Here is a 13,716-nt window from a genome sequence, read left to right on the forward strand (position 1 = left end):
TCACTAATAGGTAACTCTAAGCAATATATGACCGTCTGGCGGTTGCCTGCTCCCTATAACTGCTTTCCGGCAAGAAATTCTACTCATTTCCTTTTCTAATTGACTATTGGAACATTATATTGTAATATGAGAAAAATCGAGGTTGACCCATATATTGCTTAGAATTACCTGTAGAGTTTACAATAAGAATTAGTTAACAGTATATGGACGTTAATAAATCCTGTTTTATGAATTTAATGTGTTTGTATAATGATAGTGATTATTTAGTACGGTGTTTACTTTTCAATTGTGAATTTTCACATTGTTTCAGGCTTCCGTTTACGTTGTTTTTTATAAGGCGTATATATTTTTCACTGGTTTTCATAATGCATGAAGGCTTTTAACTAGACGATTCAATTTATATCTGTTAATTTATTAATGTAAAAAAAATCATTATTTTCCAAAATATTTTTCTAAGCATCTACTCATTTCCGTTTTATTTAATTAAGAATACTAACTAAAAATACCATAAAATTAATGTAGTAGGTTAAAAATAATTTCCAGTGTGTCATTATTTTCACGTTAAAAGTTTTTTTTTTAAATTTCTATGACTATATACTTAATAAAACTGATTTCTACTTTATGTTTACGAGTTTAGTTACATTTTAATATTCTTTACTGTTATGATGCATTATTTGTATTATGTATTTTATTGTATAAAATAAAGTAATATAAAATGTTTCAGTGTTTTAATCTTACCAGAATATATTTAATAAAAATACTCTTCTGCAGAATACATTTATAAATTCAAAAACAATTTAAGTTATTCTCTTTGGTATTCACTTTGTTATTACAAATGTAGTAAATGATCCTTATAAAATAGCATGTTAAAGAATAAATTGACAATAATCGTACATCTATAATATTACAACATAGTTTCTCGCATTATTTTACAAAAGTTCATAAATATTGAATTTATATTTGTTTAACAAAAGATTCGGTCGTGAAATTACTGAACGATCCTCGCCTTTGAAGACTAATACAAAATTGGCTTTTAACCAACATAAGAAAGGTGCTTTTTAATTACTTAATTTCAATATATAATACTGAAAAATCTAAATGGTTGATAATAATTACTCATTTCATATCACATTATCATAATACACAATCTGCAAAGTAATTAGAATATTTAGCCACATATTTTACTTGAGTTAGGAAACTCGTTCATAATTTTTATAATATTATTATTGTAACACTGAAGGAAAACGTATACACAGTTCTGTTACCTGACGTAGATATATTCGTATGTATATTACTTCTCAGAAACATATATATAGACATCATATGATAAAAGGTTACAAGTGCTTAATATTGTTGACAACTGTTTGTTAAAGTTGCTTAGTTCATAGTGTTGCAAACTATTATGACGCTATATGCGGAAAGTAACATTTGATGCAACTAGACGCGTTTTAGTGACGCTATTAGTTACTGCAGCAAAAATTGTGTCTATCCCTAACTCAAACTTAAAGTATGACAATTGGTGTCAGCGAAGAGTTCTGCTACTTATTCTGCTAATAAAAATGAAAAGACGAAGAATCAGGAAAATGAGTAAACGTCTAGTGTTAGTGTCTTGATTAAGCTATGCCCACAGCCTGAAAAACAGTATTTTAGGATACGTGAAACAGTTTTTTTGCTAATTAATAAAAATAAAAATTAACTTGTTGAGTTCTTTCTGAATTTATCTGTGCTCCTTCTGATTAAACTGAATTAATTTCTTGAAATAAAACAATTACAACAAATTACCAAAAAGCTATGACAATCTTACGCGATTTAGAGCAGATTTCATAAAAGAGTAAACTACAGCGTTTTGCACTAATCTAAATAAAATATTGGGGCATCTAAAAATATTAAAAAATTAAGAAAAGGGTAACAAGCGCAGGCTTCCGACACACTGAGGATTCAAATCAGAGTGCTGCCCACACGCCCTATACATGCCGAGAAGGTTTCAACAGGGAAACGAGCTACTAGAACCTCGAACACGTAAGTAAACAGCTGACCGATCCACCCCTTGCCCCTTGCGGTCGCGAGGCGGCAAAGATCACGGCAGCGAACAACTACCAATAATTTCTTGTGCCTTACGCCTCTGAGAGCCTAATTTCCGAGGGTAATTGCAGTAAAACACAAAAACAAACCTGCGTCCCACAATTACGACAATGTTACAAACGGTACATGATACAATACTCAAATTTTCCCCTGGAAAATTAAATGTGAGACTCAGAGTCACGTTTACATCTTACAAACTAAAACTCTTATCTGGTGACAGTATAATCGAATGTCCATGGACTCCTGGTTCTGTGGTCCTTGGATCCTAGTACACGAAGTTCTGAAGTCGAAGGTGTCTCACGATTATGGTCCGAGGATAGCAGCCACTCATTTGGATGCACCTTTTATCGAGCCGCCCCTGGTGTGGTCCGTTTATCGCTCGTCACAGGTGTCGGATGGATCGTTGATTTGCAATTAAAATGCCCTTTGTGTTTTTATTTTCTTTGTTCAATGGGAATGTTGTGTCATACTGTGATTTGTATATCTGTCCACAAAGGAGTCCCGTCCTCCCAGCATTATTATTTACACCCTTTTTATTTATTATTTTACAACAATCAAAACTTCTTCTATGGACAGTTGTATGTGCAATTAAGGTACATACAAACGCGCACGCACACATGGAAAGGATATCCAAACACCATCAAGACATTCAAATCCCATGCGTTACTTAAACTGGAATTAGCTTTTAATCCATAAATTAGTTCAAAAGGGCTATTTTGGTTGACTCTTACACAATATTGTTTATAGACGTTTAGATATTTGTTAGTTGCGTATCCCACTTGTCTTGATTGTCTGATAAATACAATTTTAGAATTTGTTTCTCTGTATGCAATGGACGCTCGGACTCGGGGAACATATCGTGTTATACATTTGTGTTCGATACCCCGCTTGAACATATAATTTTTCAAAACAACACATGGAAAGGTTTTTTGTATTGTGTGACAAAAGATACAATAATTAAAGTTTTTAAGTATTACCGTGTCCAATATTTTAATTAATTTCCACTTGTTGCCTCTCGTAACTTAAATAACCAAACATACTTCGTATGATCAACGCTAATATGTCATAGTTTTGGTTAGATGCACATACGACTGGGCTGAAGAAATGAATATATAACCGATCCATTGGCATTTATTCCAAACGAGATACTAGTTGACCTTGAAATTTCCTACAATATTTTACTAACATAAATAGTTCATAACCCTTTACTCTTTTTTCATTGGTTAAATTAGGACGAAAGAATATATCTCCAATTAACTTACTCGTTATATCCACACCAACATGTCCGCTATCGTCATAGCATTTAAAACTCCATGTCCAACAAATTTTCTGGCAAATATAATTTTCCTTTCGAGTTCTCTCTTATTTTAAACATTACTACACCATTATTTACGTAATAATTAAGATTATCGTTACCTTGTTTGTTGGTAAACTTGACTTATTTCTATATAATTTTTTTTACTTATTTTCTATATATTGTTTTAATTTAAAGACGTTGAATGCTAAAGGAAAGTTCTTAATATCATTTATACATACGTTTCTTCATCTTCTAGTTTCCTACTTACCTTAACTAATCTGTTTTTGTGAATTTTTACACATTTCAGCTTCTTATTTTGCTTATCACTACATTTATTTTCATAGTTCAATTCATAATACGGGAGTTCATAAAATTCTCTTAACTCATCGTTACCTTCCTTGTTGTCTAATATACGTGACAGGCAATGAATTGCATTGTCCTTGGATGTCACGTTTAATGTTAAATGGTAGATGTTTGCTAAGAAAAATAGGTACCTAATTGTTAAGAACTTCTGAATTATTATATGAAAAAGTTTTAAAAACATTATTATGAAAATACAGAAATATAAACCAAAGGCAATCTTTGTCGTGGAGACAATACATAATTTTACCACGTTTAATACACGAATATTCTTATATACGACGAAAGTGTCAACACATTTTTTGTCTATGGCGAATATACTTTGGTTGTCAAGCGAAGTGGTTGTTTTTGGCATCCTATGAGAGCATTATCGATAACCTAGACCAGATGTGTCACAGAAAGCGCTACCGAAATTGTAGTTCACATTTCTTAGGCAAGTGGTTATTGACAAAGATACACGATGTTTTTAATTGTGCATTGGTTCTTTACTTTGGAGGTTTTGATTTTCAAGGTATTTACTTCATTCCTACCAATATCTTATCTTTAGCCAATCATTATATTTTAAGCATTTAGGTAGACAAACATGCACGATCTTATCTTGCGCCTTCTAGAACCCTCTGGAAAATCTATTCTTCTGATCATGTACTTTCAATAGTGTTTGACCGTAAATTGTTCAGTTTAATTTATCTCACAGAAAATTGCCTCTACGTTCAATGTCATTACAAAGCAGTTTTTATTATGATTGGTTCCTCAGACATCTCTTATTATGCAACCTATTCATTAATTTATCTACCACCAATGACAGTGTTTTGTTCTGGTAGTGTGTTTGTGGTAAGGGAGTGTACCAGGGCGCCTGATAGTGGACAAAGTTCAATGAACTCTCGATTCATCAAAGAATAAACTCCATGCGTAGGTCCAAGGGGTGGACAGTTGGTACTGATTAATCCGGGAACGCACATTTAGGATATAACTGCAATTATTTGTATTAATTATTAAATGAATAATTATTTCATAAATGTTACTGTATCTAACTTTCTGTGCGTCTCAAAATTTAGTTCTTATACGAGATATTTGTCTTAAAATTAACCCACATCTCTTCGAGTTTAATGATTTATTAACATAAACTTTCGTACATTTTTTAACAATAAAGTATCCACTAGTTTATGAATTCAATTGATTTAATACGGTATTCTATAATATTCCTAATTCTTGCTAACGTTGTTTCCAACCCCGTAGCTAAACATTAATAGATTGTTAAGACGATTGATTGTCCATTATTGGATATTCATTAGAACACGTGAGTTGAACTTCATATTGGACGTACGGTAATAACTAAACAATGAATTTTAATAAAAGTAATCCACGGCTTAGAACAAGCAAGTCCCTTATTTGTTTCAATTTCGTCAGAACAGGTCATAATTTTAGAGTAGTTATTATATTATCCAGTAGTATCATTATTGTGTGGTTACTGTTTCATCAAGTGTTTTGAGACATTTTTGTGTTTTGGTGTTATTACAGTTATTGATTTTGAATCGTTTTGTCATTCTAACTTTTAAATAATATTCTAAAATTATTACTGCCTACGAGTAATAATGCCCCGTAGTCACGGCGATAAAGTAGAAATGGTATTTATGTTCGGGGCTTCGAATGCAAACTATCGTGAGGCAGAAATTCGGTTTAATACACATAACGTAGCTGTGGTAGAACGGGTTGGTTCAATTTAATTTTGAGTTTAGCTCCAATTCACCTTCCTTTCATTGCAGCGTCAATTGTGTACCTGATGAGACAATGAGACTACCACTTCACCTAGTTCAAGTTTCAAGTTCAAGTTCAAACTCATTTATTCAGAAAAAGACATGTTACATTTATGTACTACCCCAAGGCACCTAGCAAGGCGCGTGCGGGAATGCAGCTTACAAGTCAAAAATGTTTAGTCTTTATGTTGGCAGACCAATAACAATGCGAAGTAATTTTTAATAAATAGATGCTACTTATAAGTAATAGATAGATAAGATACTAACAAATATAACAATAAATATGACTGACAAAAGTAAACAACAATATTGAATACATTTGTGTACATGAGTGTAAATTAAAACAGCAACAACTAATGAATAAATAAATAACAATAACAATAATAAATACAACATAGGAATCATTAACAGGCATAATATAACATAAGGTGTGATAAGCATGCAAGAAATAAATAAACTATTTTAATAAATATAACAAATAGAAAAAAATTATCAAGATCTAATACAAACTTCACAGCTTTCATTTTAAATTTGGGTTTACAGTCAAGAAATACACTATTACCATATTCTTTAATAAACCTGTTAAATAAAGTTAACCCTGCATAACAAAAGTGGTGTCTACATTTTTCTTTTGCATAATTTGGCACATACAGGAGATCATATTGAGCAGTTCTCGTTAATCGAGATGCCTGTCTTTTTGGATACTCATCTAAATACTTGTAAATTCTACCAATACGCCCAATGCCAAAAACTGTTCTCAATGCATTTCTTTGACACATAATTATAGGATTCAGTATGGTATTATACGTGCCACCATAATGTATGACACCATATCTTATCATGCTTTCAAACCAGGAGACAAATACTTTAAAAATTGCCTATTTAAAAATCCTCTCATGTGGTATAAAGAATGATTAATCTGTCTTAACCTTTTCCCCAAGAACTGTATATGGTCACTCCATTTGAGATGGCTATCTATGTACAATCCTAAGTATTTAATTGAACCAACTATTTCCACACTTGGGCATTTACACACATACAGACACTGATGACTATGGCAAAACATTTTAAACATATCTTCTAACTCGCATTTAGGCTTATCGTTATCAAAAAATAGTACACATTTGGTTTTAGAAACATTTATCAATAATTTATTAGTACCATTCAGATACTTTCACTAAGTCTTTATCAATTTTCAATTTAAGTTTATTTCTGCTGCTAGCTGAACAAACTAATGCTGTGTCATCAGCATATGCAAATATGGAAGAGTTGAGGTCGATATCCAGTAAGTCGTTAATATAGATAAGAAACGTGAGTGGACCAAGTACTCCCCTCTGAGCAGTTCCATAACATAGGTTTAAGGCGTCACTCTTGATGTTATTTATTCTAACAACCTGCTGACGGGATTTTGAAAAAGATGTTAACCAAGCCAATGCAGAGCCTCCAATCCCATACCTTCTGAACTTATGTACTAAGATATCTATATCAAAAACATCAAAAGCCTTTTTTAAGTCTAAATAAATATCCAGAGAAAATTTGTGAGAGTCAACTGCATCTGTAATACAAGTTACATGTTTATCTAAGGCTAAATCTGTTCCCTTATTAGGTAAAAATCCATATTGATTACTAGAAAAAAAATTATACTGCTGAAAGTGGTCCAGTAACTTTTCTTTAATTAATGTTTCAAAAATCTTAGCTATAGTATTTATAAGAGAGATCGGGCGGTATGAAGACATTTCTGTGGTGTCCCCTGCCTTAAATATAGGTACCACCATAGCTACTTTAAACTTCAGGAAATATACCTTGCTCTAGAGACTTACTATGTAACATGTCATTTTTTACAGGTGCTTAAATAAGACATTTTTTATTTTAGAGAGGAGAATTATTTTTAGTTTAATGACATGTTATGATTTTTACTTCTTCCACCTACATTATGCTCTAGTAGCTCAACATCAACTAGGAGACGTCAGCTGGCGGGGTCCGGCTCGACCGGGTAAGAACCAGAGTTTCAGGATAAATCCGCCGGAGTTCGCTTCAAGGGCTGAAGCGCCTTACAGCGGACGACTCCAGTACTACAGTACTACAGTACGCTGTGCCTGGCTGCCTCGCTCTCTCGGTCGGAGTCTCGCAGTCGGAGTCGTCGTCGAGTCGGAGTCACCGCCCCCACATACGACACGATAAGGTACAAGTAAGTCCTAGCCGTAGTAGGTACTTATTTACCTGCCAAAACAAGTTTTTAGCTGCACTTGTCCAGTCACTAACGATACGATAATTACATGATATTACGTACTTAAGCTGCTAATACAATATTATTTTAGATATAAAGTATAGCAAGAAAATAAAGTCAGTACGAATAGGATTAGATTATATTACTAGTAACGAGGAGTTGTAATCTATTCTTATTTGGCTTATCGTTTCTTTTCGAGGCCGCTGGGTTGCTTGACGTACGTACGTTGGCACCAGCGTTCCTGGATTTTGGACTAGGTGTGAATGTAGTTTAGTTTAGCTTATATTTAGTTTATCGTTTCTTTTCGAGGCCGCTGGGTCGCTTGACGTGCGTTGGCACCAGCGTTCCTGAGCTTCGGGCTAGGCGTGATTTAATTAAGTGTTTATTTAATTTATCGTTTCGTTTCAAGGCCGCTGGGTCGCTTGACGTACGTTGGCACCAGCGTTTCCTGAGCTTCGGGCTAGGCGTAATTTAATTTAGTTTTACTTAGTTTATCGTTTCTTTTCGAGGCCGCTAGGTCGCTTGACGTACGTTGGCACCAGCGTTTCCTGAGCTTCGGGCTAGGCGTAATTTAATTTGGTTTTACTCAGTTTATCGTTTCTTTTCGAGGCCGCTGGGTCGCTTGGCGTACGTTAGCAGACGTTTCTTAGTATCGGACTAGGCGTGATATAATTAGTTTTTATTTAGTTTATAGTTTCGTTTCGAGGTCGCTGGGTCGCTTGACGTACGTACGTTGGCACCAGCGTCCCTGAATTTTGGACTAGGAGTGAACGTAGTTTAGTGTTTACATAATATATCTTTTATTTTCGAGGCCGCTGGGTTGCTTGACGTACGTTGGCACCAGCGTTCCTTAGTTTCGAGCTCTAATCGAGCTAGGTGTGATTTCGAGTGAACTAGTGTTCGCATTTATTTTTATTTAGCTTATCGTTTCTTTTTTTAGGCCGCTGGGTCGCTTGACGTACGTTGGCACCAGCGTTCCTTAGTTTCGAGCTCTAGCCGAGCTAGGCGCGATTTCGAGCGAACTAGCTTTCGCTTTTAGTTTTTATTTAGTTTATCGTTTCTTTTCGAGGCCGCTGGGTTGCTTGACGTACGTTGGCACCAGCGTTCCTTAGTTTCCAGCTCGAATCGAGCTAGGCGTGATTTTGAGCGAACTAGTGTTCGCATTTGATTTTTATTTAGCTTATCGTTTCTTTTAGAGGCCGCTGGGTCGCTTGACGTAAGTTGGCTCCAGCGTTCCTCGTTTTCGAGCTTCAGTTGAACTAGCAACTGTCGTATTAGGGAACGTTTAAGTAGTGGAACAGTCATCCTAAAGCAAATGCTGACGCCTTCCCTTTATTCCCTTTCGTTTCCGAGTCTGCGATGATGAAAGCATGTTGATCCGTTTTTCATCGGTGCTGTATTTGCTTCGGCTTTTGGTTTACATTAATTCGGTTCTAAGCTGAACTTGGAAACTACGTCTCCCTTTCGAACCCTGGATTTTACCCCTCTCGACTGTTCTATCCGGTGTCTTAGGGTTATATATTTTTATTAACTATCCCTGACCCGATTAAACGTTATAACTATAAATATTATAAAATAACGGTACAAAAAGATCTATGTTATTCTTAACTAGTACAATGCTTATGCCATCTATGCCAGTGCTGTTCTTATTTTTCATTTTACTTATTACTCTGTAAATATCAATAATATTAATCCTAAATGAGTCTAATAAGACATCAGCCTCAACATGTATCTGAGGAAACATATCAAATCCGAATGCCTCCTCCTTAAGGGATGGCACTACCTTTGTAAAATAATTATTAAAGGCATTGGCTACAATGGTTTCATTTCCCGTCACCGCAAGCAAACGATCACCTACCTTTATGGTTGCTAATGATTTTCTTTTTTTGTTTAATATTTTTTTACTACACCCCAGTATTTCCTAGAATCATCATTACAATCACCTAACAACCTAGAATAATAATTTAATTTTTCATATTGAATACATCTATTTACGAATTTAGCCGTGTTATCATATTCTTTCTTTAAAGTTACATTGGATCTATCCCTACTATATCTTTTAAACAAACTATTCTTCCAGTTTACCAGATCTATCAATTTCTCTGATATCCACTCCTTTCTTTTTTTATTTCTACAATTTAGTTTCTTTAATGTACACGAAGCTTCGTAACATAAATTATACACACTATAAAAAGCCTTGACCATACTATTTACGTTATTGCCGTTCAACACTCCGGCTCCAGTCTGCCAAGGTTAGCTGCCTTTGCATCTTTCTGTAATCGAGACTTTTTACAAAACCTGAACTAGTAAAATTGGTGTTGTAACCTGAAATACCCAGCTTTAATGCATAGTGATCAGTTATATCAAGTTCCATTACATTACATTTAAAATCAAGTTGTTTTGAGTTTCTTACACGAACATGGTCAATAAAAGACGAGTATTTATCAACAACTCTGGTGGGACTATTAACTAGGCTTTCAAAACCATGTGCAGAGATCAAATTTAAATAATTTGTACCAGAACCATGTAAGTTATCTCTCAAAATGCATATGTTCAAATCACCAATAATAACTGTGGGATCATTAGAGTACTTCAAAATATTTACAAAACCATCCTCAAATTGATTATAGGTAAATTTACACTGTCTATATATACAATACAGGGACAGCCTAGTGACAATGTTGTTAAGTCTGACATCAATCAGGACGTTGACCACCTCGGCTGTGGGCATCAAGATAAGGCGGTGTTCACAGCGCAGTGCAGAGTCCACGTACACGGCGACTCCACCGGCCTGGTTGTCTGGCCTGTCCTGCAGAAACATATCGTAGCCTGTCATCTGGTATTTCGCCTCCTCGCCACTCTTTTACCACACTCCAGTCGAAACAATTATAGTTATTTTTTCCGAAAGAGTGGACAAATACAAAATGAGTTCATCAAAGTGTTTCCTCAGGCTTCTTATATTTAGGCAAAATATAATTAAGTCGTCCTTTTTAGTTACACTACGCATATACGTTGAACTTATACACATTAAAGTTTATTTTAAATTCAATTAGTTGCACCTCAATCTCCACCATGGATGCCAAAGCCAAGTTTTCTAAGATCTTCAGCACTCGATATACGTATTTTTTCTTCGTTATCGTCCTTTCTGATAAAGATTTTACCCTTCCAGGTCCACACATACTTAAATCCTTTTTGTTTCAGCGTTTTAGTATGGAAGAGGAGATGTTTAGTATATGGAGTGAGATGTTCGTTAATATATACATTGGATACCGGCACGTTACTGCAAAAATTCGTTTTCTGTCAGAGAATTGTACAATTATTGGTCGTGTTCCTTTGGGTTTCTTAGTTGGGATCCTATGGGCTGCGTGTATATCATTTTCATAGTTAATTGGTACATTGACAAACTGCGCCAACGTTTGAACCGTTTCAACCATATTCTCACTGTCAATTTCTTGAACGCCCTCAATTTGTATATTTCTATTGCGGTTATATTGCCCTAAACATTCGAGCTGTACCTGATATTTATTGATTTCTTGTTTTAGAGAATTATTTTCTAATTTTAATTCACATTGTGATTTTTCTAGAATTTTAAATTTTGACGTAACTTCAGAAAGTTTATTCTCATATTCATCTATTTTTCCAGAACAGAATTCTACAGCTGCTTTAAGATCTGCAATTTGAGCATTAAGTTTGCTATTATACTCTTTGAACTGAGATGAAATAGTTTCCTCCATCTTCTTTAAAAACTCATCCTGGAGTTTAGCTATAATATCTTTAGGAATTTGAGACTTACTTGAACAGTTTTTACACTTCCAGCTATCACGTCTTTTCTGTCCCATTTTGTTCCATGTAGACTCCAAGATTTCGGCACAAATAAAATGATATTTTGTGTTACAAAGTGAACAGATCGCAAAATCGTCTTCATCCGGTAAAGGATCCGAACACTGGCCACAATCACTCATTATATCAGAGTAGATAACGGAGCTCACTGAAATACGTCCGCACGCTACGGCTGACAACTACCAACTGTCTTGGTAAATACTACCTATTTATAGGAAATGTTCACGAGACGATGTGACGCCTGTGTTAGGTCGGGCCCTAGACTCGATAAGAGTTCCATTCACAAGTAAGCGCCCTTCTACTACCATGCCTCTATCTACACCACCTTCATGATCAGGTCATGTTAATGGAAAATAGTTTATTGATATCTATGTTCTATGTTATTTTGATAATTATTTCAGCATAAATTTAGTAATTTTATGTGTTTTAAGATACTAATATACTTATACAAATTAAATTTATGTTATAAACTGTGAGATTGAGATACAATAAACAATAAAAATGAATAAAGCTGGCACAGTTGTAACAAAAGTATAGTATTTATTCTCGTTTAACCAAGTAAATTATTTTTTTACAGTTAGAAATTGAAATTTCTAACAATGATATTAAATACAGATAAATGGTGTATTTGCGCCTAATCATCATAATGTTGTAGACAAATAATGTTCACCCATTCTTAATATTCATCTATTTAGATTAGAAAAGAGTAAAATTTTTAAACCTATTTTCTGAGATCTAGATCATACCATTCTGATTACTTTAAGCACAGCTAATTTACTTTAGAATGTATAATAATGAGCAAAAACTCCCTTGGACTAACCTACTAGTAGTAACTCATCTCATCTCTTTCTTTAAGTAGGTTTATGGTGCTACTATAGTTTAGAATGCTATTAATCTTGATATCAATATTAATCTTGTTCTCTGAAATATCTGTATGTGCTATAGGAGACAGTTTTATGACATTTTATTTTCTCGCTATCCGTTTACGCGAGTTTTTTGTTTTAAAAAATGCTAATTGAGAACAAAAGAATAAAGAAAAGTTTCTTCACGTTAAAACAATTAAAAGTTATTGGCATGGTAAAAAATGTGTTGCTTAAAATGTGACTAGAGAGCGTTTGTTAGCTGTTTGACATACAAATAAAAATATTAAATCAAAAAAATTTTTCGTTCCTTGAAAATATAAATAATATTCCTGACCTACAACCATAAAGATTTATGTTATTTTCTGAATAATATATTTTGCGACATATCTGCTATAAATGTAAGTAGCTAGCAATATAATAGTTATCTAATGGTGGTTGGTTGTTAACGTACAAGTAATATACGCATATTCAGTTATACAATCCGCCGCCAATTACCAACTCAACATACCTTGGAAGTGTCTCCATGAAAATCTGTAACTACATATACATGAGTCACGTTCAATGACGTCAGAGATAAGCTTTGTTATTAAAACGTTATTGGCGCTACTCGACTCGTATGTATCACGTTTTGATTACATTCAAAGTCAATACAAAAGCAACGCCACATTCTTTCACTCCATATCACAAAATATTGTGTTTACGGAAGCAGTTACAAAATATTCATCCTCAAACCGTTCATGTTTATTAATAAATACAATGCAATATTTGTAAAATTATATGAGTGTATCTAATGCAATGTTAACACTGATACATGGAGTAGATTAATAAAAATTGCAAATATATTATTTTGCTTAATATATTCATATACTTTTAAAATAAACAAGACAAAATTGTAAGTTTCAAACAATACAGTTTCAATCATGATACAATATCACGATCGTTCTTGAATAGAAATAATGGAATTTGTAACATTTTTTTTTGTGAACCTTAAATTTTATAACAGAGAGTAAGAGTTAGATTTTATTAACTTTGGCAGACAGGCCTGATCAACCTGGAAAATCCATATCAGCTGGCTATTAAACAGCTGCAGCTCCAGCTGGCCAAGCAACAATTGACTCCTACTTCCTGTTGGACTTTGTTACTGACTGTCAGGCTTCACGAGGCTTATCCTCTCTCTCTCATGGCGATAGTTTGAAGATTGTTCAGTTGGGAATTGAGTCTCCACGAGGTTATCTATAATGTCTTTACCTACATTGCTCCCTTCCTGGCCCATTACTGGATTGTTGCCAAGGT

The sequence above is a fragment of the Homalodisca vitripennis genome, chromosome X, assembly GCF_021130785.1.
Source record: "Homalodisca vitripennis isolate AUS2020 chromosome X, UT_GWSS_2.1, whole genome shotgun sequence".
NCBI lineage: Eukaryota > Metazoa > Arthropoda > Insecta > Hemiptera > Cicadellidae > Homalodisca > Homalodisca vitripennis.